Source organism: Eptesicus fuscus, chromosome 23 (genome assembly GCF_027574615.1).
Source record: "Eptesicus fuscus isolate TK198812 chromosome 23, DD_ASM_mEF_20220401, whole genome shotgun sequence".
Classification (NCBI taxonomy): Eukaryota; Metazoa; Chordata; class Mammalia; order Chiroptera; family Vespertilionidae; genus Eptesicus; species Eptesicus fuscus.
This window is the reverse complement of record NC_072495.1, coordinates 27,263,763-27,279,021: the sequence shown is the minus strand read 5'-3', so window position 1 is coordinate 27,279,021 and position 15,259 is coordinate 27,263,763. Positions and strand designations below refer to the sequence as shown.

At 62.4% G+C, this 15,259-nt stretch overlaps 2 non-coding genes across 2 annotated transcripts; both read right to left on the bottom strand.

The window, feature by feature from the left end:
• Positions 1–6,929: 6,929 nt before the first annotated feature.
• Positions 6,930–7,019, bottom strand: MIR9365 (microRNA mir-9365). Its single transcript, NR_129267.2, is given in 1 exon segment — positions 6,930–7,019. It is a non-coding gene; the product is annotated as a microRNA mir-9365 (primary transcript).
• A 1,784-nt stretch (positions 7,020–8,803) lies between these two features.
• MIR9246A (microRNA mir-9246a) lies at positions 8,804–8,882 on the bottom strand. Its single transcript, NR_130551.2, has one exon. It is a non-coding gene; the product is annotated as a microRNA mir-9246a (primary transcript).
• Positions 8,883–15,259: the final 6,377 nt, after the last annotated feature.

The following is a 15,259-nucleotide window of genomic DNA, read 5'->3' as shown; positions in this document are numbered from 1 at the left end:
GCCCTTGACTGGAATCGAACCCGGGACCTTTCAGTCCGCAGGCCGACACTCTACCCACTGAGCCACACCGGCCAGGGTTGATGCAGTTCTCATACGGCCAGATGGCCCCGTCAGTGTGTGTGTGTGGGGGGGGTCTATGGCCCCGTCAGTGTGTGTGTGTGTGGGGGAGGGGTCTATGGCCCCGTCAGTGTGTGTGTGTGGTGGGGGGGTGTCTATGGCCCCGTCAGTGTGTGTGTGTGTGTGTGGGGGGGGGGGGTCGATGGCCCCGTCAGTGTGTGTGTGTGGGGGGGGGGGGGTCTATGGCCCCGTCAGTGTGTGTGTGTGTGGGGGAGGGGTCTATGGCCCCGTCAGTGTGTGTGTGTGTGTGGGGGGGGTCTATGGCCCCGTCAGTGTGTGTGTGTGTGTGTGTGGGGGGGGGGGTCTATGGCCCCGTCAGTGTGTGTGTGTGTGTGTGGCGGGGGGGGGGGTCTATGGCCCCGTCAGTGTGTGTGTGGGTAGGGGGGTCTATGGCCCCGTCAGTGTGTGTGTGGGGGCGGGGGGGGTCTATGGCCCCGTGCAGCGGTGCGCGGAGGCCCTCACCGGGTTCTGACGCTGCTGCCTGACGGGGAAAACGCTTTTCTCTCCGGCAAAAGCTGGACGTTTACTTCCCTCTTCACGTGGGGGCAGTCCTCCCCTTTTCCTGTGTCGGGAGCTAAGTAAACCCTTGAGCCCACGGTCCCAGCGGCATTTTTGTTTAAAGCTCTTTAGATAGCAGAGAGACTAACGCTTTCCCGTGAGTTGCAAATATTCCCTCAGTGTGTCATCTGGCTTTGGCCTGTGTGGGCCGGAGACCGCCCCCTCCTCCTCCATGTCTGGGCCTCCTGGGCCTCCCCACGCCACGACCATCACAGTTTCCCATGGCTTCCTCCGGGACTTCCTGGCTGGAATTCCTCGTGTCGGGTCCGAGTTGTGGCTCCATGTTTTTATTGTCGATGCCACCCACCTGTCCCCTCACCATCTGTTAACCATCCACCTGACCCCACAGATTAAAAGCACTTTTTATCAAATTAATCCCCTTTGTCCTTGGGTCTACTTCTGAGCTCTAGATTCTTTCCCCGGATGGGTTCGCTCCATTTCATTTGTAACAGACAAGCTGTTGGCAGACTGCCCAGCGTGGGTGGGGGGGTGGGGGGGTGGGACAGGGGCCTTTCCCCACCTGCCATTTGGGGGCCTTCCCTCTCAGGCTGTGTCCTGGCCCCATCGCAGGCCCCCTCCTCCAGATGCTCCCTCCTGCCTCAGTTTCCCCCCTGCCTGCCTCCCCACCTGCCAACTGTCAACCCCTCTGGTCTTGCTCCCCTGAAGGGACCTGCCCGCTGGGTCCACGGGCAGCCGGCAGGCCAGGGGCTCGGTGTCCTGGGCTGAGGGTCACGTGCCACACCACGGCCGTCAGCAGGACTCCACAGTTTTCAACCTGCTGCTGAGTCAGGCCCTCCTGGGGCCAGCGCCTCCCTCCCCACCCCCCCACCCCCGGCAGCGGGTTCCCTCCCCCAGTCGCTTTGCTGCGGAGGCAAAGCCCAGGGCAACCGCTCCTTGAGCACGTGACCTCACAGATGGTGCGGCCTCAGCCTCCCCACCGCAGAGACACCCCGGCTCGGCTGGTGGGCTCCTCACACACACTCCGTTTCCGGTCATGCGAGGGGAATAGTCTCGCTCATAAAAGCAGCCCCGGTCTTTCCCGTGTAGAGAGAAGAGAGAGGACTGTTCGCTCCACACCCAGACGTCGGTTCTGACATTAAATCTGGAGGGAAAGGGACGAGGGCCGGACGCCCGCCCACGAGCTCGTGGCTTCGGAGAAGAGCACGCGTGGGTCTCCGTGGACAGGCCCGCGGCTCGCAGGCGGCGTGGCTCCGGAGGGTTTTGCTGGGGGAGCCGACTGATAAGGAAAAACAAGAGGAAGCAGCCAGGTAAGAGGGGGAGCCTTCCCCACCCCTCCATGCGGACAGGGCGCTGGCGACGGGCGGACTAGGCCAGACGGCCTGGCGACAGGAGGGCGACTCTCCGCCCCGGACCCGTCACCCAGAGGGCTCTCCCTCCAACACCAGGACCGGTGAGAGCTCTGTGCTGGGAAGCCCTGTTGCCAGGAGCCAGGAGCCAGTCGCTCGGGGCGGTGCGTCCTCGGTGAGCCCAGCCAGTTACCCCCGCAGCCACAGCAGAGGCGGGCGCAGCCCCGGCCCTCCGGCTGCGAGTGCGGGGACCGTCTTCGCGTCGATGTTAAGGATGCTGGCGGTCATGAGTGGATGAAACGGCCCAAGGACACGGGAGTGACTTCATACAAATTCCAAGTTTATGCCCAGGCGGGATCCCGGCGGCCATGCCTTACCAGACAAGCCAATCAGAGGGTGTCTAATTAGGACAGATGCCGTGGTGTCATTGTCAGAATAGGATATGACTACAGATACCATACAGAATGTGACTTCAGACACTCAGAGGAGTGAAGACAGGGGTGGCGGGGAGGGAAGGGCCTCGAGCAAGTCCGAGATCTGCAGATGCTACGGAGGAAGCTGACGCCTGCAGAGCCCTGGGGTCCAAGCACATGGAGAGAGCACACGTGCCACATTGAAGACCATACTATAGTGCCGGCCGCCCCCGCCTGACTTATGACTCACCCCATCCCCTAGGCCAGCGCTTCGCAACCTGTGGGTCGCGACCCCTTTGGGGGTCGAACGACCCTTCCACAGGTCGCCTAAGACCATCGGAAAACACAGATGTAGCAATGTAGTTCACTGTTGTTATGTTAAGACTGTTACCCATGCTACACCGTGCTTCAAGAGAAAATTTCATTTATTTGTAATTAGAAATAAATATTTCACAACATATAATTACATATTGTTTTTGTGATTAATCACTATGCTTTAATTATGTTCAATTTGTAACAATGAAAATACATCATTGGCCTTGTAAACTGAGCCTGCGGGAGCAAAATTACAGTTGTGAAGTAGCAACGAGAATAATGTTATGGTTGGGGCCGCCACACCATGAGGAACTGCATTAAAGGGTCGCGGCGTTAGGAAGGCTGAGAACCGCTGCCCTAGACATTCCCCCTGGTGGCTGCATGTGATTCCCCGAGAACCAGGAGGGCCGAGGTGAGCCAAACATCTTCTTGAAGAAGACACGGGGGAAGACCTGCCTTTCCGATGTCAGATTTGGTGCCAAGTTCACAAGGAAGGCCAAGTGAGCTCAGGACAGGGGCAGACAAAGGCCAATGGGAAGAGGGGAGACCCCAGAAGCAGACCGCCCCCCCACACACACACACACAGGCCGTGCGGGGCGGCATCGGAGTCTGTGTGAAGACAGCCCTGGCAGTGGGGTGCTGGGCAGCCGGCTACCCACTGGGGGACAAGCAGCCGGGGTTCTTATCTCCACCCTCACAAACCCGCCCTCCGGGAGCTGAAGCCACGTGCTGGTCAAGGGCTCACGTGCAGAGCATGTATTGGAAAAACCTCCTCCAGAGCGGTAGTCAGCAGCCTAGAGGGAAATGAGCAAAGGACTTGGGAGCCACTTCACACAGGGAATGTCCAAGCGGAAAAGGCGCCCCCTCAGTAGGAACCAGGGACGTGCCATTGAAACCCCACAAATAGTGCTGCCACCTTCGAGCTGGCTCTGATGGGCGTGTCCACGAGGCCACTCCCAGGCACACGCCCTAAAGGAATTCCTATCTGGAAACCCCGAATGTCCATCAGGAGTAGAATGGACAAATAAACTGTGGTTCATTCGTGTCACGGATACTACGCAGGCGTGACATGAACGAGCTACACGTACACACGTCACCACGGGTGAACCCCGCAGCCTATGGTGTCGAGCAAAAGTTGCGACATCCTGGAATCGGCAGGCACAACCCAGGATGCCCACACCCACGCCGAGCAGCCCAGACAAACAGCCCAACCAGGCTCCCCGGTCAGCAGGCTCCGCCGCTCCGAGTGCCGGAGGCCCCGGCGCCACTGCCGGGACCAGGACAGGGACCCGGGACCAGCATCCTCCCTGGTGGTCCAGAGGGCAGAGGCAACAGTGGAAGAAGCTTCCAGAGAGAACCTGACGCTGCGGGTGGCCAGAGCAGAGCAGGAAGGGAGCAGCGAGCTGCGCAGCGTGAGCCAAGCGACCTTGACGCTGGTTCAAGGCGGTCCCCGGGCAACGGGCAGGGAACATCGGCTCCCCACAAACTACAGCGACCATCTGGCCTCGCCCGCCGCCGCCAGGCCTCGCTGCCGGAGCACAGGCGGACGGACAGCGCAGAAGGACGCCTCCTCCACGCCTCCCCGTCCAGCCGGGCGCTCTCCCCTTGGAATCGTGTAGCCGAGCCTGTTCCAGAACCAGGCCTCCCTCGGCCCCAGGTCTGATGCAAGAGCAGTTTTCACAGCACGTGAAGGGCTGGTGATCACCAAAAGGACACAAGCAGCCGCGCTCCAGGGGAGGGCCCGCGTCTTCTCTTCCAGCGACAGGCCACCCACCGCCCCGCGGACATCGCCTAAGCACCGCCTCCTGCCCCGACCCGGACACACAGCGTCCCCGCCGAGACCACACAGGTGCCTCCGGTGTGGCTCACAGCGAGGACGCTGGGATAATGAATAACAGAATGCCACCTACCAATGATACCATTTCATCGATTTCAAGGTCAAACACAGGGACCCCAGCTGCAGTGTTCAGAGATCCAGGCCTCACTGGTAAACGGTGACGAAAGCCCCGAAAGGGTCTCCTTACAATCAGGACAGCTGTCCCCCTGCGAGGAGGCAGGCTGCGGCCGGCGGACCCAGGAACCGGCGGGGAGCGGCGGGGCATTTCCCGCTGTTCTCTCCGGTAGCTGAGTTATTGTATGGGAACCGAATGCACGTCTCTGAGTGTTGTCCTTCACAATGCAGCGGTGACACGCACACACAGGACGGGGAGACCACCGCTCGCATACCGGACAGAGGTGCTGCCGGACCCCCGACCTCTGACCAATCGCCCCCTCTAGCCAATGGCCGGAGCTGCCCTCACTCGGTCGCCCTCTCCCCAGTGCCAGCCCCCGAGTCTCCTGCCTCTGATGCCCCTGCTTGGGTGAGGACAGTCAGAAGCTAGGACAATCCCTGGGCAAGTGGAATGGGGAAACTGAGGCAAGACCGTTCGACAAGGCCAAACAGACTGGGCACTTGCAGCCAGCTTGTGAGTCGCAAGACCTCCCCTCCCCAAACAAGGACACTTGAGAGCAAATGGTTCATCCCTCCTCCCTGGCCAGAGAGCCTGGCTGAACCACCCTGGCCTGGAAGACAGACAACAAGACCCAGTGGGTGCCATGGGTGCCAGCGAAACCCAGGACAGAGGAAATGGGGGAACAGCACAAGGACCGTTAGAGCAGCCAGACTGAGATGGAAGCAGAGAGAGCACAGGGCAGCCGCGCCCCTCGGCGCCGTCGGACGCAGTCAGTGTCAGGTTGAAGGCGCACCCAGGCGGCGGGCTGCGTGCCGAGCGCTGAACCACACACCAAGAGGTCGCCAGTCCGCTCCCGTCGGGGCACCTGCGGTTGTGGCTCGGCTTGTTTCTAAGGGTCCCCACGAGACTTGCACCCGGGGAGCGGTGGGCGGTGGCAGCTCCAAGGCCCCTTTCTGTCTGACTTCCCAGGGAACGGAGCGCCCGCCGCGGCCCCCTCCCTCCAGGACATTCGCCCTGCCTGCTGCTGCTCCTTGCACCCCGGTTTCTTCCTTCGCTACGCGTTCCCATCTGCACTCATGTCGCCAAATCTTTCCTGCGCCGAGTCCAGAACCTTCCCGCGGCGGGCGGGCTTTGGCCACCTCAGGCCTCAGTTTGCCAGGCCCCATGCGGGCCCGCCCTGAGCGTGTCAGGGGAGCAGGTGGCCCCTCTTCTTCCCCAGGACCCTCAGAGAATGGGCGCTTCTCTGGGGCTGAAATAGAAAAGCCGCTCAATGACATCGCTGCACACCCAGAGCCCGGAGGCTGAGGCAGGCTGGCGTGGGAGACCCAGAAGGAACTGGAAAGGTTTGAAAAACACGCCACGATCTGCCTCTGAGGACAGAAGCCGTGGAAAAGGAGAGGGACCAGCTACGGAGAGGACTGTCCTTAAGCCACGAGGTGTCAGGAGACAGGCGGGGCCGAGACGGAGTGGCGGAGGCTGATGGAACCGGAACCGGCTGCACAGACCAGCTCGGAGACGGGAAGCTGCTGCGGGAGAGGGGGGCAAGGCCACTGGCCAGGGAGCCAGGGGACCCAGAACACTCCTGAGGGGCTGGCCCCTCCGTGCAGCAGCCAGGGGCTCCTCAGAACCAGGAGCCGTCCCGGGAGCCTGGCGGCTCTCAGAAGCTAGAGAAGCCGGGAAAATGGGAGATCAGCATCAACATGGGCAGCACAACTACTGGGGGTGAGGGTCCAGGGATCGCTTGGGCCCTGAGGCCGCGTGCATTAGGCCTCCAGGCCAGCTGAGCCCCAGAGGGGAGCCCCAGAGAGGATCAGGGCCTGGCCAGAGGGGAGCAGGGCCCGGCCAGAGGGGAGCCCCAGAGGGGAGCAGGGCCAGGCCAGAGGGGAGCCCCAGAGGGGATCAGGGCCAGGCCAGAGGGGAGCCCCAGAGGGGAGCAGGGCCAGGCCAGAGGGGAGCCCCAGAGGGGAGCAGGGCCAGGCCAGAGGGGAGCCCCAGAGGGGAGCAGGGCCTGGCCAGAGGGGAGCAGGGCCCGGCCAGAGGGGAGCCCCAGAGGGGAGCAGGGCCAGGCCAGAGGGGAGCCCCAGAGGGGATCAGGGCCAGGCCAGAGGGGAGCCCCAGAGGGGAGCAGGGCCGGGCCAGAGGGGAGCCCCAGAGGGGAGCCCCAGAGGGGAGCAGGGCCCGGCCAGAGGGGAGTGGCTGCAAGGGCCCGGCCCCCCCACGGCGGCCCCGCAGGGGAGGAGCCACGGGACGTTCCAACAGTGGGGACTCCTGACGAACCGCTTTTCTTTCTCTTGCCCTGAGAGACCCCCGGAGACAAAACCCAGAGGGACAGGCCAGAACAAGTAAGGGTTTGGGCCAGAAAGCACAGGACATCAGAGGAGGGGGCGCTGGAAGCAGGCTGGCCCTGCGCCGTGAAGGAAAGGATGAGACCAGCCAGGAGCCGCACAGCACAGCCAGCAGGGGCTCGCCGCCACGTCACCGGGAGGGACAGGCGCACCCTCCCCGCCCCCCCAGCCATGCTGTTGCAGACACAGTGCCAATCCAGGCCGGGCACCCGGTGGAGGGAGGAGGGGAGGTGGCCAGGAGCGCCCTGAGAACCAGCGGGCGCAGTGCTGTCCCTGGGCCTCTGCGGGGGAACCGGCTCCAGGCGGGTCGTCGCTGGGTCCCCAGGCAGAGCGCAACGCTGGGCACACAGAGGACAATGGAAATGACGGAGCTTTGAGCACACTGGAAGGAATCCTAGCCGAGGTCCAACGCCTGAGCCGCCCCAGGGCAGGTGGTGCCCGTCGGTGAGGAGGCAGGATGGGCAGGCACGCAGGTGCCCAGAGAGGAGGAGGAATGTCGAGGTGGCTCCCCGGCCCCCAAACCTGCTCACGCAGGCCTGAGGCTGACCCTCCCTCGGTCCGACGCCAGGTGCCAGGCATACTCTGCAGGGTCTCAGGCAGCAGGAAGAGGGGTGTTTGCGGGGCTGAGCCCTGGGGTCCCCGAGGTGGGCGGGGCTATGAGGCTGGCAGCACCCGCTCAGCCTGTTCACTGTGGGTCTTTGAAAGGGATGCGGACCAGGACCCCACTCCAGAGCCCCCGCCCCCAGGCCGCTGGGTGGGGTGGGCGTGGCGCCTTGGAGGGGACATCAAAGCTGCAGAATTTGACAGGCGGCTGGGTTCTCTGGGAATGCTTTGGATTTTAATATTTTGATCTTAAGATATTTCTCTTTTTATTTCTTTGAACTTTAACCTAAAAGGGCAAGGGAATTTAATTTTTTTGAATTTCACCCTAAGAAATTCAGAGGGAGGGCCCCGCGTGACCCACCCTGCCCCTGCCCCGGCCTCCTCCTCCTCCTCCTCCTCTTTCTCCTCCTCTCCCTCCTCCCTTCTCCCCCTCCTCCCTTCCTCCCTCCTCCTCCTCAGGCTGCAGCTTTGTCTTCGCTCCCCTGACTCCGCCGGGTCCCGGAGCGCCACCGTCTCCCTTCCTAAAGTGAAGCCTGAACGACCGTGTCAGGTGGGCCGGCTTTCTGTGTGTGAGCTGGAGAGACAATGCTCGGAGAGTGGAGGCCACGGGAAGCAGGAGGAGGCAAGAAGGGCCCCAGGTATCTTCGGGGGGACCAGCCCTGACCGGGGCTCAGAGACTGCGCGAACCCCTGGCTTTGCAGCGCCCGCTCAGGCAGACCCCTCGCCCTCACCACCTGGCCTGGCGCCACCGGCTGACCGGCCTCCCCCACGCACCTGCTTACCCTGGCCCGTCCCCGCGGCCCTCCGGCCCGTCCCCGCGGCCCTCCGGCCCGGGAGGCAGGGGAGTGAGCCGCCGGGGAAGCCCTCGGCCAGTGCGAGGGGAGCTGAGCAGAGCTGAGCAGTGTGTAGCCGCCGGTAAACCCTCCTCCCTAACCAGGTCCCTGAGGGCCCGTGGTTGGCCCTCCTCCCGTTTGTGCCAGCCTCACCAGGACAGGCCGGAGGGCCGCAAGCTTCTCTTGGCACATCGGCGTGAAACGAAGGGATCGGCTCCCATCCTCCACCCCCGTGGGACCTCCCGAGACGCCCGCCTTTCACACCCTCCAAACGCGGTCCCAGCACCCGCTCTGCCCAGGAGCGCACCTCTCCGTCCCCGCGGTGTCCCCCCAAGCAAGTGTCTCCCAAAGTCTAAGGGTCCCCACGAGGCTTGCAACCAGGGGAGCCGTGGGCAGCAGCAGCTCACCCCGGGCTCACCCCCGGCCCTGGCCCCGAGGCCCCCTTTCTCTGACTTCCCAGTGACCAGGGCAGCCCGCCGCGGCTCCCTGTGGCTTCTCTTTGACTGTTTGCTGGCTCTCAGAGAGAGGGGAGGAGAGAGAAACATTGGTGTGAGAGCGCATCATCACCCACCGGCTCCTCCTGCACGCCCCCCACTGGGGAAGCCCGGACGTGCGCCCAGACCGGGAACTGAACCCGGGACCTCTCTGCACGGGACGCCGCCCAACCCACTGAGCCACACTGGTCAGGGTTCCTGCTTCTCACGTGCAGAGCCCTTCCTTGTTTCACCGGCCCCAGCTGTGACCATTGTTCCTTCATGGTCGCCTGGACTCCTGTTGTGAAATCTTTTTTGCACAAAGTCAAGAGCCCACACGCTGCTGGCCGCCCTCGGCAGCCCCGCCCAGGGCCAGGTCCCCTTTCCAGTAACAGCTGGGGGGCAGACCGGGCTGCTCCAGGCTGCTGGAGCCTGTGGGCCCCGGACAGCAACGCCTCCGTTTTCCAGGCTCCCCCAAAGGGCCGGGCCCTCGGACACCCACCATTGGGCCCGCCTGCCCCACTGTGAGGGGCGGGGGAGGCCGCCGCGAGCGGGCGAGCGGGGCGGCTCCGCCTGAGGCAGGGTCAGCTTGGAGTCAAGGCCAGGGTGACCTCCCCAAACAGGCCGGGCCCGGGACTGCACCTCACATCTCCCTCGGCCAAGAGGGTTGTGAGAGCGTCCCGAGGGCGTGCCCTTTCCCGGTCTCTCCAGCAGCCTCCCCAGACGTGACCTCGCGTTATCCTCACAACCAGCCTGGGAGGCAGCCGTTAGCCGCCCTGCTTTCCAGGGGAAGCCTCATGGCCCAGCCTCAGGGCCCAGCCTTGGGGTCCCCAGCCTCAGGGACCCCAGCCTCAGGGCCCCCAGCCTCAGGGACCCCAGCCTCAGGGACCAGCCTCAGGGGGCTCAGCCTCAGGGTTCAGCCTCAGGGGGCTCAGCCTCAGGGGGCTCAGCCTCAGGGTCCCCAGCCTCAGGGACCAGCCTCAGGGGGCTCAGCCTCAGGGTCCCCAGCCTCAGGGGGCCCAGCCTCAGGGGCGGCTGCGGGAAGAGAGCCCCCCTCACCACCGCCCTCCTTCCAGACTGCGGCCTTTTTTTTCCAAGTCTGCACTTTTTCTCTCCCGTCTCCCCTCCCCTCATGACATGGACGAATTTCCAGCAGCCCGACAGCGGGCCCGGCAGGTACAGGGCGCAGGCACGGGTGGTCCTGAGACCTGTGCCGCCGGATCGGTTTTCCCGGCTCCCACCCTGGCAGCCGGATCGGCCTTCCCGGCTCCCACCCGGCCCTTTCGGACGCGCACCTGTGGCTCAGAGGCCGGCTTGCCCAGCTGTGCGCAGGAGAGGGCAGGGCAGGGGGCTCAGCAGGGAGAACTCTTCCCGCCGGGCTGGGCCCCTCTCCCCGCCCAGGAGAGGTGTGTGGGGTGGGCTCAAACCTCAGGGCCCTCCCTCCCCGCTCTGTAGATGTGCGGGCCGGGGGTGGAGGGAGGCAGGTGGGCTGGGGGGCTTGTGCGCCAACACAAAGTTAGCCAAAACGAAGAGGCAAGCGGTCCCCCGTCCTGTTCAAAGGCCGTCTTCCCCGGGGCTCTCTCCCCAGGGCAGCCCTGACACCTGTCCCGCTGCAGTTCATCAGAGGGGGGCGAGCACCAAGGTGAACGGGGGGTACCCTGGGAGGGGCCCAGCCATGCCGTCAGCTGTCAGGCATTAAGTTGGGCGAGGCCCCGCCGTCCCTCTCCATTGCCAGTCCCCTCTCTCTCACGTCTCGCGGGGGAGTGGCTGTGGGCATTTGGGATGTGGCTGAGGGGGAAGGTAAAACTGGGGGACCGTTAATATGGGATCGATTCATGTGCTTTGAACTCGCTCCTGGTCTACTGAGTTAGAGCCACGTGGGTGCATACATGGCTCCTGGGGACACGCCCGCCGCCAATATGTGATACCTTAATCAATAAAGAAATTAAAAAAAAAAAAAAGGCGGCAGAATCACCCATTCTTTCTGTAGGAAACGTTACAAAATCATGGTCCCGTGGAAGGTAACCAAAGAGTCTTCAGCCCAGAGGTAAGGGGAGAGGTAATTTTTAAAGGCGAGGTTGTGCCCAGCAGTTAAGTAAAACATTAAAAAAAAAAAAAGAAAAATATGTCAGGATATTGTTTTTGAGTTTGTGATCATTTGTGTATTTTTTTGGGGGGGGCGGGTAAAATTCCTAATTTCTGTTCTGCACCCAAACAATCTTTTTTTTAAAAAAAAGAGGACTGCTTATTTTGTGTGTTGACTATGACCTGGTCTTCCTTCCGTTCGGCCTCCTTTTCCAACCAACTCTTCACTCAAGACTCAGTGCCCCCACCCCCTTCTTATGGGTCAGACTGGATTTTTTTAGAGAGAGCGGGAGGGAGATAATAGAAACATCCATGTGAAAGAGACTCATCGATTGGTTGCCTTCTGCACACGCCCTAACCTGAACCGGGGATTTAACCTTCAACCGAGGTACGTGCCCTGGACCTGGAATCCAACCTGCAACCTTTTGGCGCGCAGGCCGGTGCCCCAACCGCTGGGCTACTCCGGCCGCGGCCTGGGTCGGACTCTCGTCGCCTGTGAAAGGGGTCCGACCCTTCTCCGCGCTCTGCGCTCAGGCCGCGCCTTCTGCTGCTCTCTGGAGCTGCACACCCCCCCCCCCCTTCCTGCCTGTCAGCTGTGAACCGCTTCCTGACCCTACGCTCACCGGTTCCTGCTCTCACGCACAGACCAAGGCCAAGGCCAGTGCTGAGGCTGAAACAGGTGAGGGTGCTGGCGGTGACAGCTAACAGAGGGGTGAAATCAAGGCACCTGGTGAGGTCCAGCGCGCGGCGGGGCTTTGTCGCAAGGCCATTCCAGTTGGCGACAAAATAACCGTCCCTCACAGATGCCCAGCCAGGGCTCCTCCCCCGCTGCAGCCGCCTCCCTCTGGAGCCAGGAAGGCCTTTGAATTTTTTCTATTTTTTCCAATTACAGTTGACCTACATGATCATATTAGCTTCAGGTGAACAGCCCAGGGTTCATCTGCGAGTGCCCCACGTTGGGCTGCCAGTTGTAAGTGCCCCCCGCCCCCCCAGCCATGTCCTGCGTGGTTCAGGGTTCAGGTTCAGGGCTTGGCCTCTGGAGGAGGCCTCAGGCAAATGAAAGGGACTAGAAAATATTAATTTGGAAATATTGGGGGCCAGGTGGGAGCCCAGCTCAAGGGGAAGGACTCCGCTTTGCTCTCGCCTGGCTATCCCTTTTATTCAGGTTTTGGGGTACACCCATGGCCCTTGGGCAGGCAATTCCAATGACAGCCCATCAGCAAGGATTTACGTTAAGACGAAAAGGTGGAAGTTGCTTCAGCTCCCTTTGTCTCAACTGGACAGTGGGTGCTCGGCTCTGGCCTTTCCGAGCTTCCAGGTTGACCCAGCCTTCCGGGTTCCTTGTCCACACCTCTCTGCTGGTGAGGGCAATGGGCGGCTTCCCACATTTATTTTATTTTGTTTAATCCTCACCCGAGGATATTTTTCCATTGTTTTTTAGGGAGAGTGGAAGAGAGAGGGAGAGACATCGATGTGAGAGAGACTTGGCTAGTGCCCCGACCAGGGCCCCAGGCCGGGAGGAGACTGCAACTGAGGTACATGCCCTTGATCAGAACCGAACCCGGGACCCTTAGGTCCGCAGGCCGATGCTCTGCCCACGGAGCCACCCCAGCGAGGGCGTGCCCTGGTTCTTGTGTGGTTTCCTTCACAGGTTCTCTTAGTTCTCCTTCAGCAGGAAAGCTGCAGTGACTTGTCCGAGGTCACTCAGCTGGCGAGGGGGAGGTCCAGGTTTCAGACGCGGGGCTCGGGCTCAGAGGAGGGCCCCGGAGAAATGACGGCAAACCGGCTGCTTACCAATTAAGTTGCCCCAGGCCATGTGGACGGGGCTTTCTGCTAAGGGCCCCATACTCTTTATTTTTATTTTTTTATTTTTTGAAAGGAAAGGAGAGAGAGAGAGAGAGAGAAACATCAATGATGAGAGAGAATCATGGATGGGCTGCCTCCTGCACGCCCCGCACTGGGGATCGAGCCCCCAACCCGAGCGTGTTTCCCGACGGGAAATCGAACCGTGACCTCCTGGTTCCTAGGTCAACGCTCAGCCCCTGAGCCCTGACAGCCGGGCCCCGCACCCTTTAAAAGCACCTGTGCCTCACCGGGTCCCTGGCACAGCCTGGGAAGGGGGCAGAGCAGTGAGTATTTTACAGACGACCGAACAGCCTCGGGAAGCGTGGGGAGCTCCCACCCCCCAGTCAGCGATGTTCCCCAAAGGCACACGGCCGCCCGCCTTCCGTCCTGGGGAGACCACCACCAAGAGCGTGGGCTGAGACCCCGAGGCGCCCTGGGGCGAAGGGTGCACAAAGCAGGAACACGATGGGTGCGTGCTGGTGGTCAAGCCCCAAGAAGTGGGTCCCCTGTGAAGTCTCCCCATTCATTGACGAGGACTGCTGAGAGGGGCCTCCCCCACGCCCCCGGCCTCACACGTGGGCCACACCACACCCAGGCACCCCGACATGGGACTTCTCTTAAAGCCGGTGTCTACTTCTCAGCAGGCTGGGCCCCACACCGAGGGGTCCCCTCCCTCACCTCCCACTGGCATTCCCTCCTTGCATTGCCCCCTCCATCTGACCCTCTCCCCTCCTTCACCCGGAGGTGAGGACCCCCGAGGCGAAGGTGAGTCTCAGAGTGGGTAAGGGGGAGCTGTAGGCCCCAGCAAGAGCCTGGTCAGACCGTCAGCCCCCATGAGAGCCACCTCTCATCTCAAGCCCGCTCCTGCTCCAGACTGGGCTGTGGATTCACAGCTCCTCCCCCTCCATCCCCCTCTGACTGCTCCCTGCCCCATCTGGTGCAGGAGAAACATCCAACTTCCCAGATGCGGAGGGGGGAGCAGGCTCTGCTCAGGGACCTGGTTCTGAGGGCTGGGGGAGGATGCCCCCGGCTCAGCCTGTGGAGAGGTCTCCTTGCTTTCTCCCTCCCCCCTCTCCCTTCTCTTTCCCCTTCACTTTTCGACTTCATCCCTCTTTTCCTGCCTCCCTGGCCTCCCCTCCCCTCCTTTCCCTCCGGTTCTCTGCACAGTTCCTGCCACTCCACAGCCCAGTGGGCACAGCCGGGAGTCCCCGACCTTTGCCTTCTGCCCAGGGTGGGGAACAATGTGAGACACCCGCCCCACCCCACCGCCCAGCACCCTCAGGGGTCCGGGGCGCAGTGGCCGCTGTGGTCCCCGGGGCGAGTTTAACGGAGCTTAACGGACCAGCGCGTGCCCAGGCGCCCGTTGCTGGAGCTGTCTGTTGCCAGGGCAACCTGTCAACTAACCTCCACCTCCCTCCAGCCAGCTCCGCTCACGTGACCCGGGCCTGGCGGGTGATTCTGTCCACCCCCAGCATGCTCCGCGCGGGGCGGGGCGGGGCAGGGAGCGGGGCGGGGCGGGGCCAGGGAGCGGGGCGGGGAGGGGGCGGGGCGGGGAGAGGTGGGGCCAGGGGGCGGGGCCAGGGAGCGGGGCGGGGAGAGGTGGGGCCAGGGGGCGGGGCGGGGAGAGGTGGGGCCAGGGGGCGGGGCCATGGGGCGGGTCTGGGACTGGCGTGGTCAGCGACCCCAGCAGCCTGGGGACACGGGTCCTGGCAGTGCCTGCTCTGAGGGCAAAGTGAGGGCGAAGAAAATGCTGAGCCAGGGGCCTGCCAGGAGGCAGGCATCCCAGAGGAGGGTTATCTGGCTTAATTTTTGTTGTTTGCAAAGCCCTTTTCGTGAGCACAGAGGTTTTAACTTGTTACTGTACAAAATAACCTAAGCCCGGCCGGTGTGGCCAGGTGGGTGAGTGTAGGGAGCGGCTATAGGGTCAGGCCTCGGACTGACCTGTGGCAGAGCCACATACAAGTCCCAGCTTGGAGGGCAGAGCCCTCCTAGCACAGTTAAGCCTGACCCTACAGCCCTCCCTTGTTCCTAGGTAGCTAACGGGCTGTGGGAGGTGCAGCAAGTGCTGCCAAAACTAGGCCTGAGTGAGGAAATAGATTTGAAACTCGCAAGAACATTGTAAGCACGCTGACCCCTCCCCTTGTTTTGCTCCGAGTGATCTGACTCTAAAATAAAGCTTTGGCTTACAGGCTGTCACTGTTTCCTCATCCAGGCACCGTGATCCACCTGGCCCCAATTGTATTCTCTTGTCTGTCTGCTTTAATCCTTCACCGCCCCTCCTCAGGTTCACCCCTGGCCTTGCTGGACGCGGTTCAGGTGAGCATCAGCGGCCAGCGGCCCGTGAACCAGGGCATCCTGGTTGGATTCCTCCAGGTCAGGGCACTGGCCCAGGTTGCAGGTGGTAGGCTCGATC